Genomic DNA, 27,495 nt, shown 5'->3' on the forward strand with positions numbered 1-27,495 from the left:
CTTTTGTTCTTTTTCTTTTTTTTTTTTTAAGATGAAAGTGGAGAGTTTCACATAACTCTGGAAATTTAAATCAGCAGATTTCATTTAATTTGAGTCATTCGGTTGTGACCAGCACTGGGATCCTACCTTCTCTCCAACTCAATAAAGACCCAGAAAGGGCAAAACCATCTGGTTTTTATATTAGGTTTTCACTTTCTGGAATAAATCCTGGAATAAATTTCATTCTGATCTTCAGCTCTAGCTCAGCTTCCCCTGCAGTAAATGAAATAGCTCCCGCTGATTTCAGTGAGAGGTGGGGCAGGCTCTCACAAGCAGCACTGTTTAGTCACATCTCTGCATTCAGAAAACAGTTCAGTACTTTGTGACAGTTCCAAACCCATTTTAAATGTGGGGAACATATTTAAAGAAGAGCTTTAATGTTGAATCAAACCAGGCACACAAAAGTGCCTGAAACAACTTCCTTTTAGGTCAATAGGAGTTTTCCATTGACTTCACTGGGCATTGAATCAAGACAGAAAAATCAAAACCATAAATTTAAAATCTGAATATAATTAAATAAAACTGATAGCCTTAAAAAGAGGTTCTAGGTGATAAGCTTCCTACATTTCCAAGCCAAAATTCGGAGGCCATGTGCACAGTAATACAAAAAAAATAAGGCAAAGTGCATTTAAGTGTGTGTGTGAGCTGCTTTTGTGCTCATAGCATAAGTGAATCGATTCAACTATAGCAGCAAATCAAACTTAAATTATCCAATGTATTTTTAAGCTATATAATGTGTGAAAAATACTAGATGCATCTTTTTTCCAGCTTATTGCTGCAAGCAATATTTTTCCGAAAGTCCTCTGGAAATAATATCAGCAGCTTTGGATGCAGTCTGTATCAGCACATTCAATCAAAAATTCCTCAAAGCAGGACTTGGGTGATGTCAGTAATAGATGTGTCAAATCAGGGCTTACAAAAACTCTACACAAATGACATTTACTAGGACTGGTTTCTGTTAATGACAGTGCATAGGCCTGCATTTGGCAAGCAGTTCAAATAAGATTTAGTCATTGTGCACTGGCAGTTTTTCTGCTTTTTCCTGCTGTCACTAAGATATGCCCAAAGCTTTCCCCCTCTCAGTCCTGACATGCTTTTGAACAGTCCTTCCTTTTGAACAGTCACTGGTGATGATAACAGCAATACCATATGGTACCAGATGAGGCCGAGTGACCCTAGTCCACAAAAAAAAGAGAAAACGGAAACTGCTGCCACCACAATCTGAGACTACTGTGTGTGGTGATAGGTGCCAGCATTGCTACTGTCTTTTTGCCAAAGTACTTGTCTGAGTACCAATAAAATGTCTACGTGTGACCAGAGAAGATGAATATGCCATCAGTAATTCTGGGGGATTCTGTACAGAAGCAATGAATAACATTACAATTTTGAGTCTCTGGCTTTTCTCACATTTCACTTCCCTCAAAGCTTTGTATTGGACCAGGCTGTTTCTGCTAAACCTTTACTGTTCTGTGGGAAAGCTGTGAGTTTCAGTTTGCAAATGTTTATTTGGGTCTGAAACTGTTAATGAAGATTTCGCAGTGACTCAGGAAAGCTCTGACTGTGATTCATCAAACCTGTACTGAAAATTCTTTGTAGAGGCAGGTGTCCTATGCTCTTACGTGCTGTATTGACAGGCTTTGAGATGTGATTAATTCTCTCAGCAGAATTCTTGAGCCTTTTAACTTGAGTGACTTTCAAAGTGATAAGATGTAACTGAGCTTTTATTCTTACAGTAGTTATTCATGCATTAATCTCCACCTCAGTGTATTCTTAGTTATTTCTTCCTGAAATTTATCCTCCAGATTACTATTCCCCCTTCCTTCTTGCCTAGCCATGTCTTCCACTCAGAATATAATGTTCTCCATGACTCATATTCCAGGCAAAATGCCATTCATCCTAACAGAGTGAAACAGAGTGTATTTCCCTCCTATTAATTGTTCAGATCATTTTCTGTACTTTCAAATAAATCTTACTGTTCTAGCTATCTTCTAGCTGAGGCCCTCATAACACTTCACAGTGTCATGGATTAGACCTCGTAACTTCACTATGAAGCATGGAAATACTAAGATTTTTTTTTTCCAGCTGAAAAATTCAAATATGGATAACTTATAAAATTTGTTAATGGCTATAAACTGGTAAATGGGCGGTGATCTGGTTAAGTATTTATTTATTCCTTAGCTCCTTAGCCTAACACTTACTTGGTATATAAACAGAGTTTCTTTAGGTGATCATGTGTGTAAAACTCACACTTGTGGAAGTGAAAATTCTGGCATGGTATCACATAGCCAGTTTAAGTTGGGAAGGAAAGTTAGGAAACACAGTTCTGATGCCCAAGGCCATTCTAATGATCTATAATAGTACTGTATTGTAGGTTGAGAACACTGATGTGGTCTGTATCACAAAATGACCTTATTTCTGTAAGCTGCTCGCCAACTCTAGACAATGAACATTCTTCTCACAGCTTGCTCATAGATGTACTCACCAGTTCATCCCTCTTGAGCCTGAACATCAATCTGAGAGCAGTAGCTGTTTATCTCAGTCATTCCTGACAGCTTTTGAAGGAGTATTATGATGGATCTATTTCTAATCTCATGCTGGGAGTGATGTAGTTGACCTGTGAATTATGTATTATTCACATATATCTAGTGGATCTGTTGCTGTTTTTTCTTTTATCTCCTCTCATCTCCCATTAAAAAAGGATAAATAAAAAACATTTATTTGATGTTTTGCTTGTTACAGGGAAAGTTTTGCTTATTGAGCACTGCAGCTCATTTATCTGCAGTATCATTTAGTTTGAAGACTCCTGGCTCTGGGCTTGAGTTGATGCTGTGTAGGTGGTTTTGCAAGGACACCTAGAAATTGAAGTTAGTCTTTTGAAGCTATTCAGTCTTTGACAGATGATCTGCAATGACAATGTTAGGAAACAACACTCTGTCTGTGAAGGAGTGCTTAAAGGCAGGACTGCTCAGCATCAGGGCAGCAAGGCTGCATTTGGCCTGCAAATGCAGCAGTACCCTCCAGCTTGTGTTCATCCCCCGAACATGTGAACTGTAGTCCTGTGTCAGTAGTACTCACCTGTGTACTCAGGACTTCCCTGGATTTTGGGGAGTGGTGTTGCAGCAATCAGTTGCACGGACAGGTGTGGCATGAAACTTGCGGTGGGTGGTTCTCAGAAGTGAGTTCTTAAACAAAGTCCTTATTTCTTATATTAGATCCATAATGAATGGATAATAGATTCATCTCCTGTCATTGGGCCTCTCTTTTTTTAAAGAATATTTAACCTAACTTTGCAAAATGCAACAGAGTCAAAATGAGATTGAAATGACCTCACCCTAATTAGCTGATCTACAGAAATGACACAGGGCACCCAGTGGGCATGTGAATTAATCTGCAGAGAAACTGCACAGGAGGTCATAGACTTACGTATGTTTCATAAGAAAAGCAAAGCAAATTCCTGAAATATTTCACTGCAAACTGCTTTCCAATTCTTAATGGCAACTCTCAGTCTACTCTAAACTTTCTCAGGGTCTCCACACTGAAATTAGTGGAGATCAATCACACAAATGTCAAATAGGTCCCTTCATTTTTGATTTATAAATACATTTATGGATTGCATTAGTGCTCTTGGCTGCAGAATCAGAGCAGAGGCTGAATGCTCAGCAGACGATCCACCTTACTCATTGCCAAATCCTTTCCAATGTCACATTTTCACGAGAGCTCTCCCAGCCTTCACCTGTTGTCTGAGTATGAGGGATATGCTTTCATCCTAGATGTAAAACTTTGTTTGATTATGCCTTCTGTATCCAGTTGATGATGCCACCCAGATAATTCTGTATTATTGATCTGTCTTCGTTCTTCACAACTCCTTGGACTTTGTTGTGTCTCCAAATGCCATTGTCCATTAGGCAGAGATACACTGTTGTTCCCCCTTTGGAATGTTTGTCAGTCCCCACCACAGCTTCTGTACACAAGTTTGTTGAGGCAGCTGAGTTCTGGTAAATGCAACACGTACAAACAACAGAGACAAGGTGCCTTCTGTTTACTCAGCCTGCTCTGTGCTGGGCTGCAGCATGTTTTTCCTGTGTCCTGTGGGCTGGGTCAGCCTGCTGGGGAGAGGCACCTGTGGTCCTGCGGGCCGGTCATCGAGGAGGAACTTCCTTTATTTACATACACAGAACTGCCACAAAACACACAGAGACAGCACTGGGGAGGCATCACAGCCTGGTTTCAGGGAACAATTTTACATCAAGTGTGGATCCAAGGATCCTTCCTAAAGACTTGGATCAGAAGGCTTTAAGAAATGGTGCTTCTCTCCACTGAGAAGATAGACTCTCTTCCAGCTACATTGATATCCACGAGAGGCTCCTTACGAGAATCCTGAATGCAGGATTGAGATCTAGCACCTGTACTGACAGGTAACTGCATGAACTGGGCACTTTCCCCAAGACTCAGATAACTCCACAGTCTTGCATATCCTTGGCAGACAGACACTCCTCTTCCTCAGAACTCTGACTGAGTACAAACAGGAAAATCTGGACTGGGAAAATCAAACAGTGTCAATAACTTGAAACAATAGAGTATTAGAATAAAAAAGCTGATGAGGTATGAAATACTCCTTTTTTTGACCTTTGCTTGCTATTAATTTAATAACAGTCTTCCTGCAAACTATCAGTATGATAATCTCACAGATAATAGTTTTATACAAATTGCCTTAAGAAAGTATGATACGGGCTTGAAAAATGGCTACAGATTTTCCCCCAAATATTGCTGTAAAGCAGTATGCAGTGGATATTACACATTTCTGATTTAAAGTTGGTGTAATTTGTTTCTCTTTCCTGAGAGTTTGGTTGTATAGTGAGACCAGTAAGAGTACTGAATGAGCAAATATAAAAATTTCTGTTGAAGAAAACACTAGATCTGTGCTGATAATGTCCCTGTATTGAAACTTCATGTCTGAATTGCTGTTCTCTCTAGGGACTCTAACAATAATTTAGCTGTGACTTGGGTTACTTAGGTTAGTACCCTCTTGTACAGATTTTTTTCACTGTCACTTCCTTGGTATTGAGACATTCTAAGAATAGATTTTGAACTAATTCACAGAACTACAGAAAGACCAAACTATGCCGGTATTGCTGGTAAATGGAATATTTTTGTTGCTTTTCTTTATGTGTGAACCCTTGGCACCATCTAGCGTTTGAAAACGCAGACCAACTCTCAACCACTGAGTACAGAACATCGCTACAAAGAGCTTTCAGCCAAAATAAAAGCTAACGGTGCTCTGAACCATCACCTAATTAATTTCACACAACTGTGTTTTTCCAGTTACAAAATACAAATATAGCAGATCAGGATACAGAAAAGACTTCCTGTGCTTGTGATTTCCAGTCCCTTGTCTCTCCCATGATGTTACACTGGAACTAGTAGATCAAGTCAGTGTCAGAAAAGAACATTTGTGTGCCCACTAGTGGCAAATGCACAGTACTCTTCATGGAGGTAAGTACGGTGTTAGATAAATCTTCAAGCACAGCCTGGATGGAGAAAATGATCTTCTGCTTCTGCTCTAGACTGGAGCTGTTCTGCAGTTTCTGACCCAACCATAACAGCAGCCCTTTGCCTTCCACATTTAGCTGCTCATTATCCTTCTTTCTAGGGATTGAGGTTTACCTTCCAGTTCTTTCATGAAGTTTGGCAGAAACAGAACCAAAGATACATATAAATGTATGTATTAGTACAAGTGCTACTCTGCAAAAATCTACCAGCAAAACCTTTCTGCCAACAGTTTGCACTTCATGAGTTTGCTACCAAAGTATTTGTTTTAGTAAGATGAGTAAAGCGTGTATTGTTTTAGCATAGAATTCTATGGCTTCTAACAAAGCTGAGACAGCAGTCTCTGATTTCTGGTACCTCGGGGCCATTGCTTGCAGCAGCTGAGTGAAAAGATCTGTGTGAAATGTACAGTGTGTCTAGCCAAGCGTGAAAGGGAAAAATTGCTGTGACAGCAAATTGCACTTCCTTCTACGTGCTGCAAGAAATGTGGGCAGGCAAAATAAAATGACATCCCTTTGTCAGTTAATGGCAGGCCAATGAAAGCCAGGGAGAGGAGATACAGTTTTTAACTGATAGCTTTGTCTTGTTCTTGTGACTCCATGAATGTGACCCAGCTGCTGGTTATTGAGGTATTGCCAGGAATGGCTGGGAAAAGACAATCTGCTATAGATAACTGGAGCTAGAGGCAGAGGATGTGTGGAAGACAGAGAACAGAGAGGATATTCAGCATTTAAACTTAACTTTATGGATTCTCATACATATAGTGAATTTTATTATGCATGGAACAGATTACGAGTGCTTTTCTGGAAAAGTAATCAGCTTGACTAGAGAGTCTGGCCCATCATTAAGGAAATAATTGGGATTGCCTTTCCATGGCTGTCAAATAATTTGACACCTGGCCTAAGGCTGACCTAGTCACTCCCTCACTGATCAATGGAGAGAGGCAGCACATTCAGGAGATGATTCATACCTCATCTCTAAGACATTTATTTTGGAATGGGGTGAATCCAGGGCTCAAAAGGTAGTTCTTCTTTTCCCAGACTTTTCCCTTTCCCAAAAGGGGCTTACATATGACACCAGTTTTAGATGTTAGGTGGGATGAAACCTCTACTAATTTGGAGGTGGAAGCAAGGTGAGAAGAAGCCCTGAAGAAAAGCACACCATTAGTGGCGTGAACTCCCTCCTCTGGTCTTTCTTCAGCACACTGAGAGTGAAAGGCATAGGCATGACAGTCTTGAGACCCATGACCTGTAGGTATCTAAACTGACCTGCATGTCCTTGACATCTCTGTTCCCCACTGCCCTCTGCCCATGGACTCTATTTACTTCTGTTTCAGTCCATTTTGATTGTATTAAATGACCTGATGAATGCAAGGATCTACTCATAAAACCAGCAGCAGGAACAAGTCTTTCTCTGGGACTGATAGCATCCAGGTCCCCGTGCAAACTATTTGACAGCATTATCCTTGAGCTGTGTCTAGTTTGGTTGTGGCTGGTGGATACAGGCCCTGAGGCCCTCTTCCCTCACAGCTGTCACAGCATGACATGATCTACCCCATGATCCACCCTCATCTGTCCCTCAGAGTCAGCTAAAGACCCTTAAGCAGGGCTCACTCACCACAGCCCTCTCTGCAACGAAGCACCCTGGGTTATGTGGGTCACAATCTGAACATGAGTCACTGACAAGGCAGGATTGCAAAACCAACAATGTTATGGGAAGTTTTAATAATAGGACCACACATAAGCCAAAGAAGATAATTTTTGGGATCTGTTTGGCACTGTGTTTTTCTTCCACAGACATTTTGGGCACTGTGTTTTTAAAAGAATGAAAACCTAGAGAGAGCTGAGTGAAAAGTTGACAGGCAGCTCAGAAGCCCTGAGCTCTGAGAAAGAATAGAAGGAATCTAGGCTGAAAAAAAAGAGGAAACTGAGAAAAGGGAAATTACAGGAATCTGCTGAGTATGTTTTCAGTTGTCATGAAGCCGATTCAATTGGCTTTGTACCACTCCAGATACAAAGATAAGAAATAATTACTTTAGTTTGTAATCACAGAGATTTGGATTAGCAATTAGAAAAAATGTCAGGTTAGAAGAGCAATGAAGTAGCATGAGGGAATGCTGCTTGTGATCCTTGCAGAATCACCTTAACTGGCAGCTGTTAAAAAATAAGCATCTGTCAGGAATAGCACGATAGGCATTATTCTGTGCTGATGCTGGAGAATGGAGTAAATGATACCAGGAAATCCCTTCCAGCTATAGATCTCTAGTCTTGTTAATGCTGTCAGAATTCAGGAAAACCTGTATTTACTTTGCTCAGATGGAGTGACAGCTATAAATGACCTTTCCCATCAATTTAACAATACTCCTGCCCATTTTTTCCCCCTAGAGCTGCCATGCCTTGGCTGCCTCTGGATGTGCAAATTGCACTGGTGGCAGGAAGCCTCTTGTGCCTGACTACCAACCTGTGAGTACCTGTTTTGGACAATGACTGTGCTGCCTTTGTCCTTCCATTTCTCACTTCTGTCCCAGATCACTGCACTCATTCTCATCAGAACAAAGGTAATCTGAGCTAATTCACAAGTGTGCACTTGTACTCTGTTTTGTATCATACACAGATCATGGTATGGGGTTTAATCACTGCATTGCTCATCTCAGTGAAGAGACAGTAGAAACTAAATGGAGCTAACCTATTTAAATGTTTGTATCACATGAATTTTTAAAGTACAGACCAATGTCGACTGTAAGGTCCTGTGAATGATGCATTCCTCATTGAACTGTGTGTGCCATGTAGGAAGCACAGGGGCAGGAGTTTATACTTTATTGTAAAGTGCTTAAGAAGTTCACCAGCTGCCCTTATCTGAATCTGACAGACAAAAATTAGCTTTTTCTGTCTGATGCAGAAACAGAAGAGTGGGGCAGGGGGGGAAGTTACTGATGTTGATTGTCCATTAGTAACAGGAAGATGCAGTGGAGCCTTAAGAATGGAACATTTCATATGTTCCAATTTACTTGCTTAACACAGCTCTTTGCTAGGGAGACCATGCCTCCAACACAGAGTGTATATATCAGAATCCAGTATTAAAAGGAATCTCATACCTCACCTCCTGAGGTGTTTATAATTGTCAGTCATCCTGCAGATTTTACAGCCGACAGGAAAAAGAGAACAGTTTATTGCCTTGTTGTGTCTTGAAGGTTATATGTGCCTACACTCATTAAACAATGACCTTGTCACATAAGAGCTGAACAAAGGAGGATAACACAGCAGTTCTACCAGTCCTGCTGTATGACATTTTAAACAGTAAGCTGTAATATTTAATAAACCAAATAAACAGACTTCCAAGTGGCAGGAGAGATAAGTAATGGAATAGCTGGAAGTACATCTGGTAGGATAGTTTCTTCTCTTTCTGTCATCTGCAAGGAATGTTCCCAAGACAATAAACTTAGGACTCAATTGGAAAAATGGTAATTGTTTTCCACTCCTGTCATCAGGAAACTGAAGACAGAGCAAAGTACTTAACTCCTTTTATCACAACCACAGATGTCTGTAGCATTCCCCACACCCCTCATACCCCCAGATTGTTTGCTTAGTGTTTGCATTCAGGGACTTTAACACTTTAGGATAGGTGTATATAGACTGTACAGGCAACCTGAATGTTCATGAGTGTAAAAAATAATATAGAATGATTACATAGGGTTGATTGTAGCTGAATGTTACATTCTATGCCCTTTATTTCAAGTTGACCACTCAACAAGATTACAGCTGGCAAAAAATTAGGACCGAGAGGGATGCATTCAAAGTTTGAGAGTAACTTTCCAGCTTTAATAGTTCAGATTCTGGCAAATTCCATCAAATATTTCAAGGAAAGAGAAACTCCTTCCTGAAGCACATGCTGTGGAACCACTGAGATTCAGTTAACTAATCAGAAGCATCTGTTGTCTTCTTACACACCAAGCAGACTCCAGCTGCTGCTGCAAAAGGGCTTAGAACACCTGTAAGTCATTTCAGAATTCTCTTTTTTTCAATTTCATTTCATGTCATTCTATTTCCTTTCCTGTCTTTCCATTTAACTTCATTCCCTGATTTCTTGTTTCATGAAGAATTGTCATTTCGTGAAGGGAAATGAAATCTCAAGATTTCCATGAGTGTCATTTCATTAAGTTTCGGTTCATTTCAGTGCACTTCACTTTATTCCATTCCATTTCAATGATACAACTTCTCCTAAGAATTTTCTTTTTTTTCAATCTCATTTCATTTCATTCCATTTCCTCTCCTGTCTTTTCATTTCACTTCATTCCTTCTTTTCTTATTTCATTTCCTTTCATGAAGAGAAAATTCTTCATTTCATGAAAGGACATGAAATTTTAAGATTTTCATGAGTATCATTTCATTAAGGTACGTGTCATTTCACTGCACTTCAGTTCATTCCATTGTGTTTAACTGTTTTCATTTAATTTTGGAATTTTCTCTTTTTTTCAATCTCATTTAATTACATTCTATTTCCTTTCCTCTCTTTTTATTTCACTTTATTTATTGATTTCTCATTTAATTTCCTTTTATGAAAATTCTTTATTTGTATGAAAGGAAATGATATCTCAAGATTTCTATGAGTATTATTTCATTAAGTTTCGGTTCATTTCATTGCACTTCAGTTCAGACCTTCCACTTAATTGTTTTCACTTCATTCCAGAATTTTCCTTTTTTTTGCACTAACTTTTAAACAAGGTTGGGGCTGCAGCTGAGGTGCCCAGCTCCATGCATGGCCCTTATCTGAAAGATGTGGAGGCAGCATTGTTATAAAGAAAAGGCAAATCTCTAAGGCAAGACAAGGTAAATAATTATCTTAACAATGAGCTTTATTTCAAAAAAATACAGTGGTCTGAGAAAAAATTTCATATGATGTCATTCTAAATCCTAAAAACCACATTACAACACTGTAAAGCTGACTGGCATTTAATTGTAATGGATCTGTAACACTAAGACAAATTTATTTGAAGAAATATTAGAAGTGCCAGGACAATTAATGTAGTTACTATGGTCTCAACTCTCTTGCTAAGCCCCATAGTCTTCCCCACTGACTTTTTGTCCAAAATAAATGTTAGCAGTAATAGAGGCTAATATCACCTTACAAAGCTGTAAGATCATATATCATCAGAAATGGGAATTCTTTTCCAATGAAAATAGAAATAGATTTTCACATTCTCAAATATCTTAACTTCTGGCATGTGGAGTAAACCCAACTCTTTTTGAAAAATAAAGCATTATTTTATGGAAAACTTATGCTCCTTCAGAGCCTAGGAGCTATAAAAAGATACTTTCTTTAAACCATTGAAATTCTTAGAAAAAATAATGCAACTCATATGTTTTCTAAACCAACTTGAATTAGTTTTTGTAAATATCTCAACAAAAGGAGTAAGTCTTTTTAGCAAGCAAACATATAACAGCAGAACCCACTACTGTTTTTAGTGTCTCTCCACTGTAGAAGAGATCAGTCAGTAAGAGCTGAAAAATATCCCAGGGGTAGAAAAATGTGTTGTGACAGAATGAATGGGACATGGGAATCCTGCAGCCACAGTGTTAGTGCTGTTACAGTGCCATGTCAGTAGTCCTCTGTCAGGAGCAGAAGGTAATTAACTACACAAAAATAATAAAAGGTGCCAGATGTGTTCAAATTACAGATGAATTCTATGGAAAACCTTTACCTTAAAAAAAATAGAAAGCAAAGTTTGCAGATCTTGGGAAATAATTTGAAGGTCCTTTAAGCCTCTCTAACTCTGCTTCTCATGGACATGAACATATTTACTGTTAAGACTCCTCAAGAACGTGGGCTTTTTCCATATGTCTTAATCACTTCATTTATTCATAAGCCCTGCAGCCAGAAAGAACCATTGCAGATCATCTTGTCTTATTCTGGCATGGCAGAGGCAGCTGGATTTCACTAACCAAGCCCACCAATTCCAGTGGAAAGATACCCAGCCTGGCTTTTGAAATGGCAAATGCCAAGGGCCAGCCTTCTCCAGTTTCCCTGAAACCCTTAAGGTAAACCCAAGAGCTCTGGCCCCACAAAAGAAGGGATTTTATCTGTGTGGAGTGGGGGGAAGGATTCTGTCAGTGTCTCTCTTACTGAAGGGAAGCTCTATTTATTGGGACAGGATTTCTTCAACTTACATGCAGAAGCCTAGAATGAAATCTACAGAGTTGGATAAGAGTAGACTACTGAAAACTCAGAGAGTGAAAACTCCTTTTCAAACTTTTCAATTCTGACAATATTTACTGGAGATCACAGAAGTCACATCAGCAAACCAAGTATTTTTTTTCTGCCAGAGAATCTCAAATTACACAGCAGTGCTAAATGAATAGAAAATAAAAAGAATAATTTCTGTGTCCATTTCTTGCCTCACTTCATTGTAAAACACATTTCAGCCATATTACAGAAAGGCTCCTGAGCAGATTATGAATCTGCCAAATTTTAGGCCCAAGGAAGGGGAAAAAGGTTAAGAGACATCTACAGCTAATCCCTCATATCTGAGAGAGTTTGATTGCTGCACCAGTAGGTGTCAACTTGCCATTCTGAAAGCAAAGTTTAAACACTAACAGGAATTAACATCTTCCTGACAATAAGAGAACTGTGCTGCTGGCTACACATTAAAGCAGAAGTTTTGTTCTCATGTGAACGAAGACACCACAACTCCAGAGCAGTCAGCAGAGATCTCTGGATCTGCTGTGAAAAAGAGGACCGAGCCTGGTCCTGAATCAGTTCATTGCTTTCTGCTCTGCATGTGCAGAAATCATAAAGAGGAGCCTTTAACTGATTTTAATTGAACACTTGATAAAAAGGCAAGTCTGTTCTAAGATGTCTCTTACATTTGTAAGGGGAAAAAATAATAGAGAAAAACCAATCTTATGGAAAGACAAGTAAAGTTATATAGAAGTCCACATTATTGCTATTAAATAAAAATAATATTTAAACTTACTGAGACATGAAACTGCATAAATATTGGAGCGGGGGGAAAGGCATTCCACTTCCACAAAGGAGTTACAGAGATTGGGAAAACAACTGAACAGTTGTGAAAGTTTATATCTAAACTTGCTAACTTGATATTGTCCATCACAAATATACAGCAAGTGTTGGGAAGACAAAAAAGGAATCCATTACAAGCATTATTCCTGTTTTTTGAAAAAATTATGACACCTCTGCTGTGACACAATCTGTTAACTTTGAGCATTTTGTACCTTTAAACCAGAATGAAAAGCTAATGCAATCCCCCAAGAAACTCAGCTAACAACCTTCCAGCAAGTCACTACCAAAATTGGAAAAAAAAAAAAAAAAAAAAAAAAAAAATAAAGAAAATTAAATAAAGAAAACAAGATATTAATCCCTACATGTCCCTACTGTGGACATATGTTCTATCCCACGAATTCACACCAAAAATTGAAAAAAAAAAAAAAAAAAAAAGAAGGCAGAGTTAAACTGAAACACTGACAAAACTAAATGAGTTCCCAGTAATATGAAAAAAGAGAGCCAAAGTGATATTCCAGATGGAGATTATTTGGAGTTACAGCAGTGAACTGTGTAAAACTAAAGAAATGGTAATAAAGAATGAAAATCAATCTGACTATTAAACAGAAGGGATAAGAAACAGTGCCACTGAGAGATGGGTGTGTTAGTCAGCAATGTGAAATGGGATAGCTTTGCCAGAGATTGGCTTCAGAGCTGACAATCCTGCAACATGTCAATTCTTTTGAAAGCAAAACCAGCAAGTCCTATTAAATACCAGATAATCTGCAGTGAGTTATGAAAACAACTTGCCCATGCACTATTACTTGACAACAGGGAACAGAGAATGGGTGAAATAACTCCCTCCATCCTTCCTCTGCTCTGTAGGCTGGCTTTGCAGTACTGGCTCTGGAATTCTCCTGCCCCAGCAGTGGAGCCTGATAGAGGACCAGGTGCCTTAGGGAGATGGATGGTGCAGCACCTTTGCACCTGAGCCCTGAGCCCTGAAGCTCAATGACAGCATCCAGTGTGCAATTTCCTCTTCACTCTTAAAGGTTCTGGGTTAGGGATAAAGAAGATATCTGGGGCGAGACAGTTTGAAATGGGCTTCCTGCTGCCATCACAACTACGAGTCAAGGTCTCAGTGCAGATCAGACAGGCTCCCTCCCACTGGAAGAGCAGCAGCAGCTGGGAAGAGGATCCCAGGCACCAGTGTGCCATAGTCGAGGCCATCAAGGTATCAGAATCTTTCTTAAGGCTGGAAGAGTTCATTATAGATGTATTTTATTTCAGTGTGATGTTAGGCTACAGATGACATTCCCACTTACAGGCTTCTGCACAGCTGAGTTTCCAGTTTGCTTTCACTTTTATCTGGTATCTTTATCGGAGACCACCTCCACTGCTACAACTGGATTCTCCACTGTACTCACAGACAGCCCTTGGCCATATTAAATTTTTAACCTGGGGAGTGGCAGAATCTTTTCCCTGTTAAGGACTGAAAACCCTCTGAGCACGTTTGACAGGTCACAACTTGACACACATTTTTACATTATCCAATAGTAACCAGAAAAATAAATAAAACATGCGTTGGCAAGCAGCCTGAAATAAAATCACAAGTCACATTGAGGCTTGTCTCCTATCTCACCTTCCCTTGTTGTTTCTTTCTCTCTCCCTCAGCATTTTAAAATCTTATCCTTCCTCAAAGCATCCATTTAAGGCTGAGATCAGGCAGTAAAAGCCATAGCCCTCAAATGCCTTCTTTTCTCCCATTGTCCAGCGATGCACAGCAATAGCTGGGAAGGGCCTTGTCCTTCTGGACCCAACCACATCCTGAACTCCAAAATTCGGCTTCTGCTATTTCTGCATCAGCCTCCATTTGCCAGCCCATTGCTGTTGCTTGCCGCGTCTCTTTTAGTTCATTCACCCACTTTTCTCTCTTCCTGTGCATCCTAGTTTTCACTCCCACCCTCCTTTCTCCAGCTTTCTTCCTACTCTTCCTTCCTTTCTTCACCTTCTTAAGCCTCCATGTCTCGCTGCATCAACCTCTAGCACTCAACACCAGTATCTTCTAGAACAGTGTTTTGACCTCTCCCTTCATGCTCATGTGCACACACCCATTACGTGACTCTTACACAATAAATACATGCTTAATATAGAAGTAGATGGTTATTTATCTTCCTTCATCAGGTTGAGTGGAGGATCATTTATTCACACAGGTCTCTGGAAAGGTCTTGTATTGGAGCAGTGGTTGGTTCCCTACTCTGTTGCTTGGTACTGTATTCAGGATCATCCATGAAAGAAGGGACAAATTAGACCAGTTCTGTCCCACAGGTAAAAGCAGCAAAGAGTAATAAAAAAAAAAAAAAGAAACCAACCAACCCACCAACAAAACATGCAAAATAAAGCAGATAAGAAAAAGTCCTTCAGACAGAAATTAAGTCAGGTTAAAGGTTTAGCAGTCAGAACAGTATCAAAGAAGACAAATTTATATGCCAAATATCACATAATATGCAGGAAAAATGTGAAGCCAGATGTCACTGAATCTTCCGAAGTCACATGTGTTGGCTCCTCTGTGCAACTCCTAGGGGAAGGAAGTACTTGTATTTAAAGTCTTCTGCTTCTATATTGTTTCTTAAGTTATATTTATTGCTTGACAGTGGAAAATTCATCTACACCTGTTCTATTTAAATCTCTTATCCTGTTTGAAGTATACCAGAGCAGAACATGTATCTGACATTTTAAATTAATGAGACAGTTGTGTACTGTCTTTAGCTGTGCCACTGTCAATCAGCTCAATTTTGTTTAATACATTGTTCTCACAAAATGTGTGAAATATTTTCTAGATAAAACAGGAATGTAATCCTGACCTTTAAAAAAGGGTAAAATTTAGATAGTTCATTTAGACTCTTAGTATATTTTACTGCTGAGACATGTTTAGCACGGTCTTAAAATTGAAACTCCTATCAGAGCTAACATAGAATGGAAAGTAAAAGTCAGTACGAATATCCCTGAATTAAACCATATTGGTCTTTGCCACAGTTCCTGTGATATGTTCCAAAGGGATGGCTGTCAGATGGTAATTATAAATCACTGCTTTCAGTTTTCTAACTTAAGCATGATCCAAGATAGACAGTGAACACCTCTGAAATAGCTTATACTGTCACCTCAAAGACTTCAGGAAGATGTTAGGTTTGCTGTCGTTCTGTAGGACTTACATGGCAAAATCTGAGAAGTGTCTTCTCACGTGAGGGTTTTTCACCCCTTTGCGATTTGAGAAGGTGTTGGGCAGCAGCAGAGACTCTGGAATAATCTCCTGTGAGCTCCTGTGAGGAATATGGTACTATACTGTGTCACTCTCAAGTCACATTGGAATTTTTTCAGGAACAGCACTAGAAACTTTTGTAAGAATGAAAGTTATTGGCATTCATGGTGGGGAGCAGGGGGCATCCTGCTGAGTGTATTTTAGACACTTTTTTTGGATCAAATTCTATCTGTCACTAACTCACATAAATATATTAATACTGCTCAAAGTGTCATGTATTGCAGTCTTGATCTGTGAAAAATATAGACTGGGTAAGTTTCCTACTTGCAGTTTCCTCTTCCACAGCTCACAGGATCTTGCGAAATGTTCCAGCAAATTCAGGCTGGAGTAATGCTAGAACAGCTATAGAAAGTGTTGGGTACACAAAAATGGAGCAATGGACAGTAGGGGCTCTTTCAAAAGGAAACTTGAGAACACATAAATATATTTCAAACAAAAGTTCTGAACCTGGTGAAATCTGTGCAGAGGCTTAACATTTTACTTTGTGAGTAACTCTATTTAAATCAATGAGGCTCTTCACAGCATGTAAAACTTGACACACACACAAGGCTTTGCAGGATGAGGGCCAAATATTTTTTTTTTAAGAGTGTGACTTGCTTGGAGACATTCCAGAGGAAAAAAAAAACATGTGGAGCTCTCTATAAAATTGTTGGCACTATTCTGCTTATTAAATAGACATGGATTCACTCAAACAAAATAAGGTCTAGACATTTATATCAAGTATGTGGAAGTTTGTGCCTATTCCTAAGGTAAAAAAAAATAGTGATAATGCTTCTAGATTTGTATGTTGGGTTAAATTCTTGTAAATATTCATTTAGAGTTTTATAAACTTCCCTCTGTTACCTATTTTACTATCTTACATATAGTTCTCCTATCAGGCAAAATTTGCTCTGTTAGCCAGTAAATTGCTGTAAGTTTCAAGCTGACAGCATGGAAAACAATTTCTATTACTTACTTTATTATTTTAGAGGTGGCGAAACATAAAATTTCCTATCTTAGCTCAACTTAATTCCATGCTAAGACAAGAATTTATTGTTCAATTTGCAGCTTGTGTATTGAAGAGCAATATATTCATTTCAGGAACAGAGTCTAATTTTAGTTCCATATTGAAGGTATGATGAAAAGGTGGATGCTGGGAGTGTCAGTAGAACTTTTTAAGAGCAAGCCCAGTATAGTTCTTGAACTATATAATGATTGTGAGATGAAAGAAATCATAGGACACACTTTACTGATTTAAGTGGAACCTGCTACACACCTGAAATTATTTACCCACAGTTGCTATCATGGGCATGGCTTCGAACTACTTCAGATGAATGTGTTGACATTATAGCTCTTCAAGAAAACAGAAATAGTCATTTGGCCCACTGGGTGCTGGACTGCTTGTGGGTAGCTGCTGCCAGTACTTTAAATAAGAGGTCTGAGGAGACACGTGGAACATCTGGCAACAGCAGCTACTTTTTTAATCTAACAGGCCACAGGTCACATTGTACCACAGCTCACAAAATCACTGTCACATTCAACAAAGCACATTTACTTGACCACAAGGTGCCTTGAGGTCAGATTCAAAAACTTCTGCAGGTGTAGATGGGAAGCCAGCAGGATCTTCACAAGCCCCCAAGTGCTTGTTTCCAATTGGCTTCTCACTAGGACTGTCTTTGTAGGAATAGCTTAGAAACATTTCAATAATATGGGATTAGGTGTCTCAAGGCACACTGCTTCAGGCTGCAGACAGCCAGATGCTGCCTTTTGGGTAGCTGGTTTTCAACTACAGTTAGGGCAGCTGTCCCATATCCAGACCAAAATCCTCTAGTTCTCCCAGTCTTGGAATGCAGGAGACCTGGATGGGTTAACAGGAAGAATTGCTGCATGAACCAGGTACATTTTAGTGAACAGAATTGCACAAAAACTCTTTGAAGTCTTTTTCATCTCCTTAGGGTGTGACAATACCTGTAGGTTTTTCAACAGAGATTGCACTCCATATATACAGGGGAAAGAATAGTTTCTTCACTAACTGGGCTGGGCTTGATGCTTCAAAATCATCTTTGCAAGCAAGGATTCCTTCCCTTCTATAAGCATACTTTCCAGAGCAGTTTCTGCATTCCTATTTTTATAAGTTGCACATTTTGAAGATATGGGAACACATGCTCTTTGCAAGATAATCTCCACTTCCTTCCCCACTCCACACTGTCACACTGCTCAAAGCCAAATTTAATGCACTGCTGCAAAGTCTATTATAGAAATTGTATTTAATCTATACTATGACTTGCCTGAGAAAAAATGGGGAATGTTGCCAAGAAAGGTAATTGCCTTTTCAATGTTTCAGTGTTTAGAGATAGAATATTGAATCCAGAGCAATGTCCTTGGGAACTATACAGCAAATACAAGGATCAGCAGAGTAGCACTAGATGGCACTACAGTAATTTTCACTCAATAAGCATAGGCCAAGCCCAGGGAATGATGGACTCGGGTCCAGCTCTGAATGGGAAGCTCAGATTTACCATCCAAATTTTACTTGTGTGGCCTGAGGAGATTCTGAGGAATATGAGGTGTAGCAGTCTTTCCAAGGATTAAAACATAGAGTCTTCAGTTGGTTGATAAGTGATATCATATAGATGATGAAGAGTGCAAAGCTACCTGAAATGTTTTAATTTCACAAAGTGAGACCACAAGGTACCTGAAAACCTGTTATGTTCTACTGAACCCAAGGTAAGCATATCCAGATTCAGTACATCAAAAGGCATCTCACTCAAAAGCACACCAGAAGTGTTAAGTGTCATTTGGGCAACCAGACAGTTCATTGTCTGTCTGCAGGTACAAACTGCCTGTTTATAATTACAGTGGTTTGTGCCTAAAAATGAAAATTTGACTTCTGGACCAAAATCACCTAGATTTTGGGACTAGCCTCAAAGCTTACATTTCCTGTCACACAAAGTTAAATGCTGGCTGTTGCCAATTTCTTTTAATGTTTCCCACAGGTGGTAGCTAACATCAAAGCTTAATACATATATTGTTCTTATAACAGTCAATATAGCTTGTTTTCTCTAACACACTGATTTGAGAGCTTACTTTTAGAATTTTGCAGAGGTACAGTCTTTAACAGGAATAACTGAGTGATTCTGTAGCTTACATTATCAAATGCATATAGGAGAAAATAGAGCCTGTCAAGAAAATCATACTTATTCTTGTACGCTGGACCATTTTAAACTAAATTCATGTGTTTGTAGCAATGAAAAAACCATGGTCTATCTCAGATTTGAGTTCTAAAACATTGTAGAACCAGATTTATAAATCTTGTAAATCCTTTAAAAGAAACATCCAAGTGCAGAATATTCACTGCAACAGCACTACGAGTTATTTTTACAATATAATTATTTTTCTATTATGCATTTCTGTGAGTTATATTTTGCCTTCTGTTATGCTTCAGGTTCAAATCCTCAAGGGTAGTTATTAGCTATTTCACTGGAATCAGTGGGAGTTAGATATTTCAAAGATAGGAAACTGACATTTAAATCTTAAGGCAAGTTCAACGTGAATGTTTGAGTTTCTTCAAGTAAATCTTGTTCTAGTCCTACGGCTACATTTACTTTAGGGATATTGTCAGCTAAAAGGCCATCTACTAGTTAGTTACAAACAAGAAACCCTACTAGTACATTCCTTTACGACAAGAATGGTCTTTATCAGTGGAAATAGCCTGACTGGAGACAATACAATCGCTTAGGTAAATAAGCACTGGAACCAGTAACATTTGACTGTAAGTTGTGCTCACACCCAGCCAATATGTGCAGGTTAACCCCAATAGGCTTTCATCCCAAAAAGGGTGAAAAGGGATCATAAGAGCATAAAAATCTAGCATGGCACCCTTGCTTCAAACTGCCAACATTTAAATAGCATCATTTAGTAATAAATGAGGCGCCCCTTGTGCTGGAATTGGACTGTTTGCCCATGCAAGGCTAAACCTGTGGTGAAGATGAGAGACATGGATGTCCAAAAACACTTTAAACTGTCTCTTTTAGTCATGAGCCACTGCTCTTTGAAACAATTCCTGTGTGGTTCTGAGCACATCCTGAGAAAATGTTCTGGTTGTCCTACTTCTTCTAATGTGTTCTCTAATAAGGGCTCCTTTTAATCTGTGCTTTAAATCTCCTTTAATCTGGTCATGGTTTTACACTTTGAGATGTACCCCTGAGGCCTCCTCTCACTTCAGAAGAGGCTTGAAAACAACCATAGCTTGCTGCTTACTTTCTCAGACATGTCTATGAGTATTCCTGGAGCCCATGTTGGTCCTGGTAGACATTGCAGACTCCATTGCCGATGCAAAAATGGACTGTGTGGCTAGCAATGAAGCGTGGCACTCTCGGAAGTACTTGGTGAAGTGAAGGTCTGATGGGACGTGCCGTTTGTTGTTCCCATTTGGCAACCTGGGTGACTTAACCGAAGTCCATCCCAACAACGCATTTGAAGTCCAGAACAGCACCTGGAAAAGATCCCCAGCAATGTGGTATGCCTGTGGGAAGCAACAATAGTGCCCCAAAGCTCACTGTTTTCTTTGTCACCCCAACAGAACAGGGTGACATGGAGGTTGAAGAAGCAGTGCCTGGCCCAGGCCCAGTGGAGGTGTAACACTGCCCAGCTGTGCAGGCCTGGGACGAGGACTGTGCTTGACAGATGTGCTTGGTGCATTGCTAATGACATTGCCAAACCACTCTGTGTGTGTGTGTGTGTGTGTGTGTGTGTGTGTGTGTGAGGCAGGAGGCGATCCAGGAGTTATCTTACCTGGCTCTATTACCAGGTAATTCACTTAAACTACACCTATGCTCTCTTTGTGTCTGGCAAGGTAGGTAGGCTAATAAATATATTCTGTTCTAACCTAGGAGACAAAGCTTAGAAAACTAATTTAGAAGGTTATTAGCTACTATTTAGTTAGCTGAACATGTGATAAAAGTTGCCCCTCATTTAAAAAATAAGTCAAACTATTGTGAAAATTTTCAAAATATAGCACATTTAAGACAATCTAAATTCCTTCTAGGTTTAAAATTCATGTCTAAAACTTTCCCAACTTCTTTAATTTGTCTATTGTCCTGAATTTTGTCCCACTTCCTTTCCAACCTAGCCTGTTTCTCTCCTCCTCGGACAGCCTGGGCTCCCTGGGGATCACCATAGTGCTGCTGGCCTGATTGAGGTGCTTGGCAGTGTTTAGCTGCCAGCCTTCAGAAATCACATTAGTAGCCACTAACACCAACCAATACTGATTATCATCAGATTTTTAAGAGAATATAATATCTAAATCCTAAATCCTATATTGCTGGTCTTCAGTGCTTTGAAAACACGGAACAAGTTTAAAACTTCTTTTCTGCAAGTGTGGAAATCTCCAAGTGGAGTGAAGCCACCACCCAGAATGTCTCCCAAACCACCTCCTGGTAGGCACTGCCACAGAAGAATACAGCTTGCACAGATATTCTTGGGGACTGTCCAGCTGCTTTGATCTATACTCAAATTATGCTGACAATCAAGTGACCTGTAGAACAAAGAGATTTTTTTAGAGCCATTTTGTAGGTTGTTCGGTAAAACACCTTGGTCGGTGTAACACAACCCTGTCGATGCTGGTATTGTCAGGTGTCACAATTTTGCTTCACCTCTCTCTAACTAATGGTGATTTCTACAAATTAAAAGTGCTCTTGTAAGTGCTGAAAGCCAGTCCTGCATGTTGAATCATGGAAGGCATGGTCTGCCAATCCTGCAATACAGTGGACAGTCAGAGGGACCGACTGAAAATACAAACCTGGCATGCATCTGGGTGGTGTTAACTAGGCTTCAACCCAACCTGTTCCTACTGTTGCTGTAGCCTGAAAAATTGTGCAAATGCATTGCTGCTGAAGAAAGGAAGGAAAATGAAACAAGTCCAGAGAACAGAACCACCAGCTCACATTAGTATTCTGCCCTGGTGAAATAAACCAGATCCTCTAGACTAAATAGGCACAAACGGAGGTCTCCTCAGGAATATAGCTTGGATAGGAATGGCTCTAATCTCCGCAGTGCCACAAATCCCCTTTGAGAAAAGGAATTTTGGGACGCTTTAAATTTTTAACTGTTCCTCGTTTTCCATGAAACAGCACTGTGCCTCAGGCCACTCTAATAACATTCCTGGCTTGCTCTGCTGTAACAATCTGTAAAAACTCATCCAGTCAGATGATTTGGAGTTTAATATCAAATTGCTTTGGAGAACATTCATGGTTGGAAGTGCATAATAATATGTTTTATTATTGCTGTAAAAAAAAAAAAAAAGAAAAGCTACAAGAGAAGTGGTTTGCTTTCATCCATTGGGGAGCTCTGCTTTGTTATTACATTCTGTGCAATGATAATTAATGATTCCACAACCAGCACTAAAAAAAATGTTCCCTGGCTAAAATTTTCAAAAGTAACTCATGATTTGGGGTTTCTTTGCTTTTATGTATTCAGTTTGAAATACCTTGAAGAGGGACCTGGTTTTCAGAAAATGCTAAACACTGATTTTCTGCAAATGGTCCAGCTTCCTCTCAAAACCTTCAGACCCTGTCATTTTAAGACCATGGTAGATACTGTATACTGGTGACAAAAAGTATGCCAATTCATAAATTAGTAACAGAGCACCAGATTAGATCACAAATAAATCCATTTCAAAGGAAAATATTTTAAAATTATACCTTCCTTGCAAGAACAGACTTCTCGACTCTTGGGATGATTCGAAGTTACTTAATGAACAAACAAACAAGCAAAAGAGGGTAGGCTAGGGACCGGTTCTAGCAGTTGCTTTGTATTACTCAGTAAAGGAAAGATCAAGAACGCATACTACAGTCTTGGGTGGTGCTTGGACATGTCAGAGTACTTTTAAAAGTCACTGCATGTGTTGTGCCTGCCTGAAGCTGTCCTGGAGCCTGGCTGTCCTTTTTCTGGCGGGAGGAATGACTATTAACACCTATGCAAAGTGGGGAACCTGCAACCAAATCAGAAAGTTGATGTTTTCAGCCTTGATGTCGATGCTTATTCAAGGTACAGAACAATGGAGAAAGAAGCATCATAGATGTTCTTATTTCATCCACCCAAATGACTCAGCTTCCAAAAAAATCAGAAAGGCTTCTAGGTCTTTTTCCCAGCTCAGCTGCAGTGGAGCAGGCAGAGGAAAGCAAAGGACTGAAGGAGAAAGCAAATAACCAACCCTTTCAGAGCTCTTCCTCCACCACAGTGATAACACTGTGGTATCCTTATTTCATGCCCCTCTATTTCTAGTCATGTTCAGTTAGCCCAGATTAAAAATACTTGGACCTTATCTTCCAGTTTGGTCCAGTCACTTTACCAGCCTTGCCTTTTCTTTGAAGGGCGGTCTGTGGCCAGGGCAGGTGTGCTGGATGTTCAGGTGAACATTTCAAAAGTGTATTTCTCTTCTGATACCTGAGGTTCTTGCATTTTTAAGACCAAACTTGCCTTCTATTTATTTAGGCAAGATAGAATTTTTGGCCCTGTAAAATTAATGTGAGTCTGCTTGTGAACAACCAGATCACCATGCTGCAACTGATTACACGTGCAAGCAAAACTGCCAGAGTTCAGTGAAGGCAAAGCAGGGAGCACTTGGTAAGTGAAGGTGCCCAGCAGGAGCTGGCTGGCCTGCTGATGAGGGTTCCTTCATCCTTAATCCTGAGATGTGCCATGTTGGGATTATTTTGTTAGATTAGACACCAGGCAAGACCCTGCATTTGTTCTACCATTCCCAGGATTGTCCACTTCTGCTTTGCAGAGGTCTCTGTCCCTACTGCAAGTCCCTCTTGCCAAATCTTGTGGTTTATCTAGTACATGCTCATCAGCCTTTTGCTTCAAGGTATCCTTTGCTGACAGGATTTATCCACAGACACCAAGATTTCCTCAGCAGGATAATGAAAGTGCTTATTGTTTTACTCCTGCTCTCTTTCCTTGCTATTATCTTAGATTTTCCATCTAAATTATTATTCTTCTCTGCCTAGCTGAAGTAGAGAGTAGTGTTCATCTCACTCAGAATGGAAAAAGCCTGGAAGTAAGGAAGCAGCATCAAATGCTCACACTTCTGATGACTGCTCTGACTCCCATAGGCAATCCTCTGGCTGTGTGTCACCATGGCCTAGAAAAAGCACCCTAGCACAGGAAATTCCTACCACTGTAGCTATACCTCAGTTCCACAGACACACAGATTTCTGGGCACAGATGCTGGGTCTGCAGAGAAGACTGCTTGCCACATCAGCCAGAACTGAAAGGTGCCCTTTTGCCTTGCTGAACTCCAATTCAGTTTTACAACCCCTGACACTGAGGTTTGGTATGTGGCTGATGGTGGTAGGAGTGAGGGGAGTTGACTAACTTCATCAAACCTTACTAAGTTCCATCTGGAATTAAAAAGTTTTATTTAAAGTCTATGCCTGCATTTGCTTTCTCAGAATTGCTCTAGGCTGCAGAGAGGAATAAACTCTGGAGAAGGGAGTGGAAGAGAGTGCTCGGGGCCAGAGCTGCAGAGGTTGCCTGGGTCAGACAATTTGCAACACAAAAGTAGGATCAGCCAGGGACACACGGAAAAACAATGATCCCGCAGATGTGGGCTAAGGCAGCATGGTTAATGTGGCAGCTCGGGGCTGGTGAAGCAACCACGGTGGCCCATAGCACAGAAAGTGGGCAGTGTCACCCAGGAGTGGCAGACTGAGGGCACGGTGCACAGCATGCCCTGCAGCGCTGCATTGCTGGCAGCACACACCCCAGGCTGGCGGCATGCCTGGGAAATAAACACTGAAAGATGAAAGCAAGCCAATGTGGGAGGTAGCAGCCGGCTCAGTTTCCAGCCTCTGATCACCTTCTTCCAAGTGGTGTTTCCTCTCAGTATCCCCTTGTTCTCCTACAATGCACGGATCATTGCCCTCCATCCGGAAAACTGATTGCCTTAGGAAAGAAGGGATTGCCCAGAAATTTCCCCAGGGAATTGCTTTTCATTCAAGAGTGTGTGCACACCCTGAAAAAGGAACCAATAGGCTCATTGCAGCCTCATGGTCTGGAGCACCCACACCAGTCCATGGCTTTCTCATATCCTTCTCAGTCTTACTGACAGAGCTCTTCAGATGTCCAACATATTGCTACAGAAAAACCACAGCAAGTTCCATGATGCTTTGAGGGCTCAGAGCTGGTCCCTAGCACCAATGCTTCCTCACAAAATCAAAGTATGTCCTACAGCTGTGTGGGTCAGGTTGGTAAAGCCCGGGCATGATAACCACCAGCTGCACAGTCTCCATCCTGCTGAGCTCTGGCCACAGCCTAGCTCTGCTGGTATTAGGAATTTTTCTTCTTGTTTATACCAAGTAGCAGCCTATTTCCTTTCTTTTCTTCCATCCTATCATCAGATCTTCAAAATGAAACAAAGCAGTTGATTATTTCCCTCCACCCAGTTACAAGTTCTTTGCCCTAGAAGCAGGCCAGAATGGCAGGTGTTTTCATTAGATGGAAACTTGCTGAACCTTAATCCTGGCAAAAATGGTAACATCAAGAGGACCTGCTCTACAATTATGAAGAGATATAGCAAATCTGAGGGTTTATGTTACTAAAACTTTATACTTCTGATAAGTTTTAGATATCTAGCATAAAAATATTTACTGCATACTGGAAATGAAAATGCTACAGTTTGCTACATAATTAATTAAAAAGTGAAAAAGCTTATAAATTGAGGCTAAAACTGACTTATGGAACTTTTATACAAGTGGAGTCAGTGTTGGATGACTGCAGAAAAGACTGCTGTCATCCTGACTTCATCCTCTGGATCCTCCCTTTGGGTTTTTATACACATCGATGAGATCCTCTTCTAAGACTTCTCTTCTCCAGCCAGAACAGCTGCATCTCCTCCAGCCCCTCTTCACAGGAGAGGTACTCCAATCCCCTAATATCTTAGCAACCCTCTGTTGAACTCTCCAGCAGCTTTGTATCTCCCTTGTAGTGGGGAGCTCAGCAGGTTCAGCCTGACCAGTGCTGAGGAGAGGAGCAGAATCAACTCCCTCAACCTGCTGGCAACATGCAGCCCAGGATACCGTTACCCTTCTCTGCATCAAGGGCATGTTGCTGGCTCGTGTTCAACTTGGTGCCCACCAGGATCCTCAGGTTCTTCTCACAAAGCTGCTGGGGCAGCCCCCTGCATGTACAGGCGCCTGGGGCTGGTGCTCCCCAGATGCAGGACTTTGTGTTTCCCCATGTTGAACTGGTAACTAAATCCTGGCTATGCTGGCTCTATATTTATTTTCCCTGTTGTTGCTACGTGCTAGCACATTCTTTATTGCACTGTTTACGTAGGACTGCCAAGTGGCAATTTAGCTGCATTTGTGCAGGGTGCACATGAATCCTTCGTGAGTGCTACCCTGCTCTAGAAATGTAAATTCACACATTGGCCTCATCAGTATCATTTTGAATGCAACTAACATCAATTATGTGTGTTTCATTATATTTTTCATCCTCTTCCAAGGTGCAGAATTGCTTATACAGTGTATTATTTAATCTTTGGGTTTTTTTTGCTGGTAATGTATATGCTAGGCTGTGTTCTGTATGCTGAAGTATTTTAAATTGTCTCTTCTTCAAGCTAATCCAGGGTTGTTACCTCAGACTCTCCCTCACAGGGCAAGTGCTGCACCTCCCCTTGGACCACTTGGTGGCTTCCACTGAACTTGTTTCAGTTTGTTGAGATTTTCCTTGCATTTTGGGAGCCAAAACTGGACACACTATTCCTCATGTAGCTGAGCAGAAATAAATAATCACTTTCTTTGGCCTACTGGCTATGCTTCCAATCGTATGACCTGGGATGCTTTTGGCCTCCTTGCTGCCAGGACACACTGCTGGCTCATGGCCAACATCCTGTCCAACGACACCCCACATCCTTTCCTGCAAAGCTGCTCCACAGCCCATCAGTCCCCACCCTGTACTGTTGCAGAGGCCTGCTCCTTCCCAAGCGCTAGACTTGTCAAATTTCCTTCTATGTGTCCCTGCTGAGTTTTACAGACTTCCTGTCAGGTCATTCCCCCAACTGGTCTAGATCCATTTAAACGGCAGCTCTGTCCTTCAGCACTCCCACTGTTCCAGCTTCAGCACCACCTGCAAATTTGTTGAGCACACACTCCATCTCCTCCTCAAAAGTCTCTGAGAAAGATGTCAAAGAGAACCGACCCCTGCCATTCTCTGCTTGCTGCTGCCTTCCAGTAGAGTAAACCCATGGACCCTTCCCTCCGAGCCTGACATCGATGCATCTCTTCCCATCTGAGTGTCCACCGTCCGCACTATAGCGTCCCAGTGTGTCTGCCAGCTACAGGAAGATGCGATGCGTTCTGGTACTTGGAATACCAGCTGTTTTTTTGCGCTGCAGCGAGCGATTCCTTTGCCCGACGTGATCGGATGTTACTTCACCTGCAGTTAGGCCAAGCCATGGATTCGCTCCCCATTATGGGGAGGAAGGGAGAGGAAACTGCTTCGAATGGGGTATTACTCCAGACAATACCGACGTGTCTCCAAGGGTCTCCAAGTTTTTGCTGCTACCTTCAGCGTAGAAGGAGCCGCCTGACTCCTGCAGGCGCAGTGCC

General features: G+C 40.7%; 1 protein-coding gene across 1 annotated transcript in view; it reads left to right on the top strand.

Annotated features, from left to right (window-relative positions):
- Nucleotides 1-8,032: 8,032 nt before the first annotated feature.
- Nucleotides 8,033-27,495, top strand: part of SOCS5 (suppressor of cytokine signaling 5) — a 54,167-nt gene continuing 34,704 nt past the window's right edge. Inside the window, exon 1 of the mRNA XM_017744820.1 lies at nt 8,033-8,048. The gene's annotated coding sequence lies outside the window, so the exon portion shown is untranslated. The remainder of the gene's footprint in view (nt 8,049-27,495) is intronic.

Source organism: Corvus brachyrhynchos, unplaced genomic scaffold (assembly GCF_000691975.1).
Source record: "Corvus brachyrhynchos isolate BGI_N302 unplaced genomic scaffold, ASM69197v1 scaffold258, whole genome shotgun sequence".
Lineage (NCBI taxonomy): Eukaryota > Metazoa > Chordata > Aves > Passeriformes > Corvidae > Corvus > Corvus brachyrhynchos.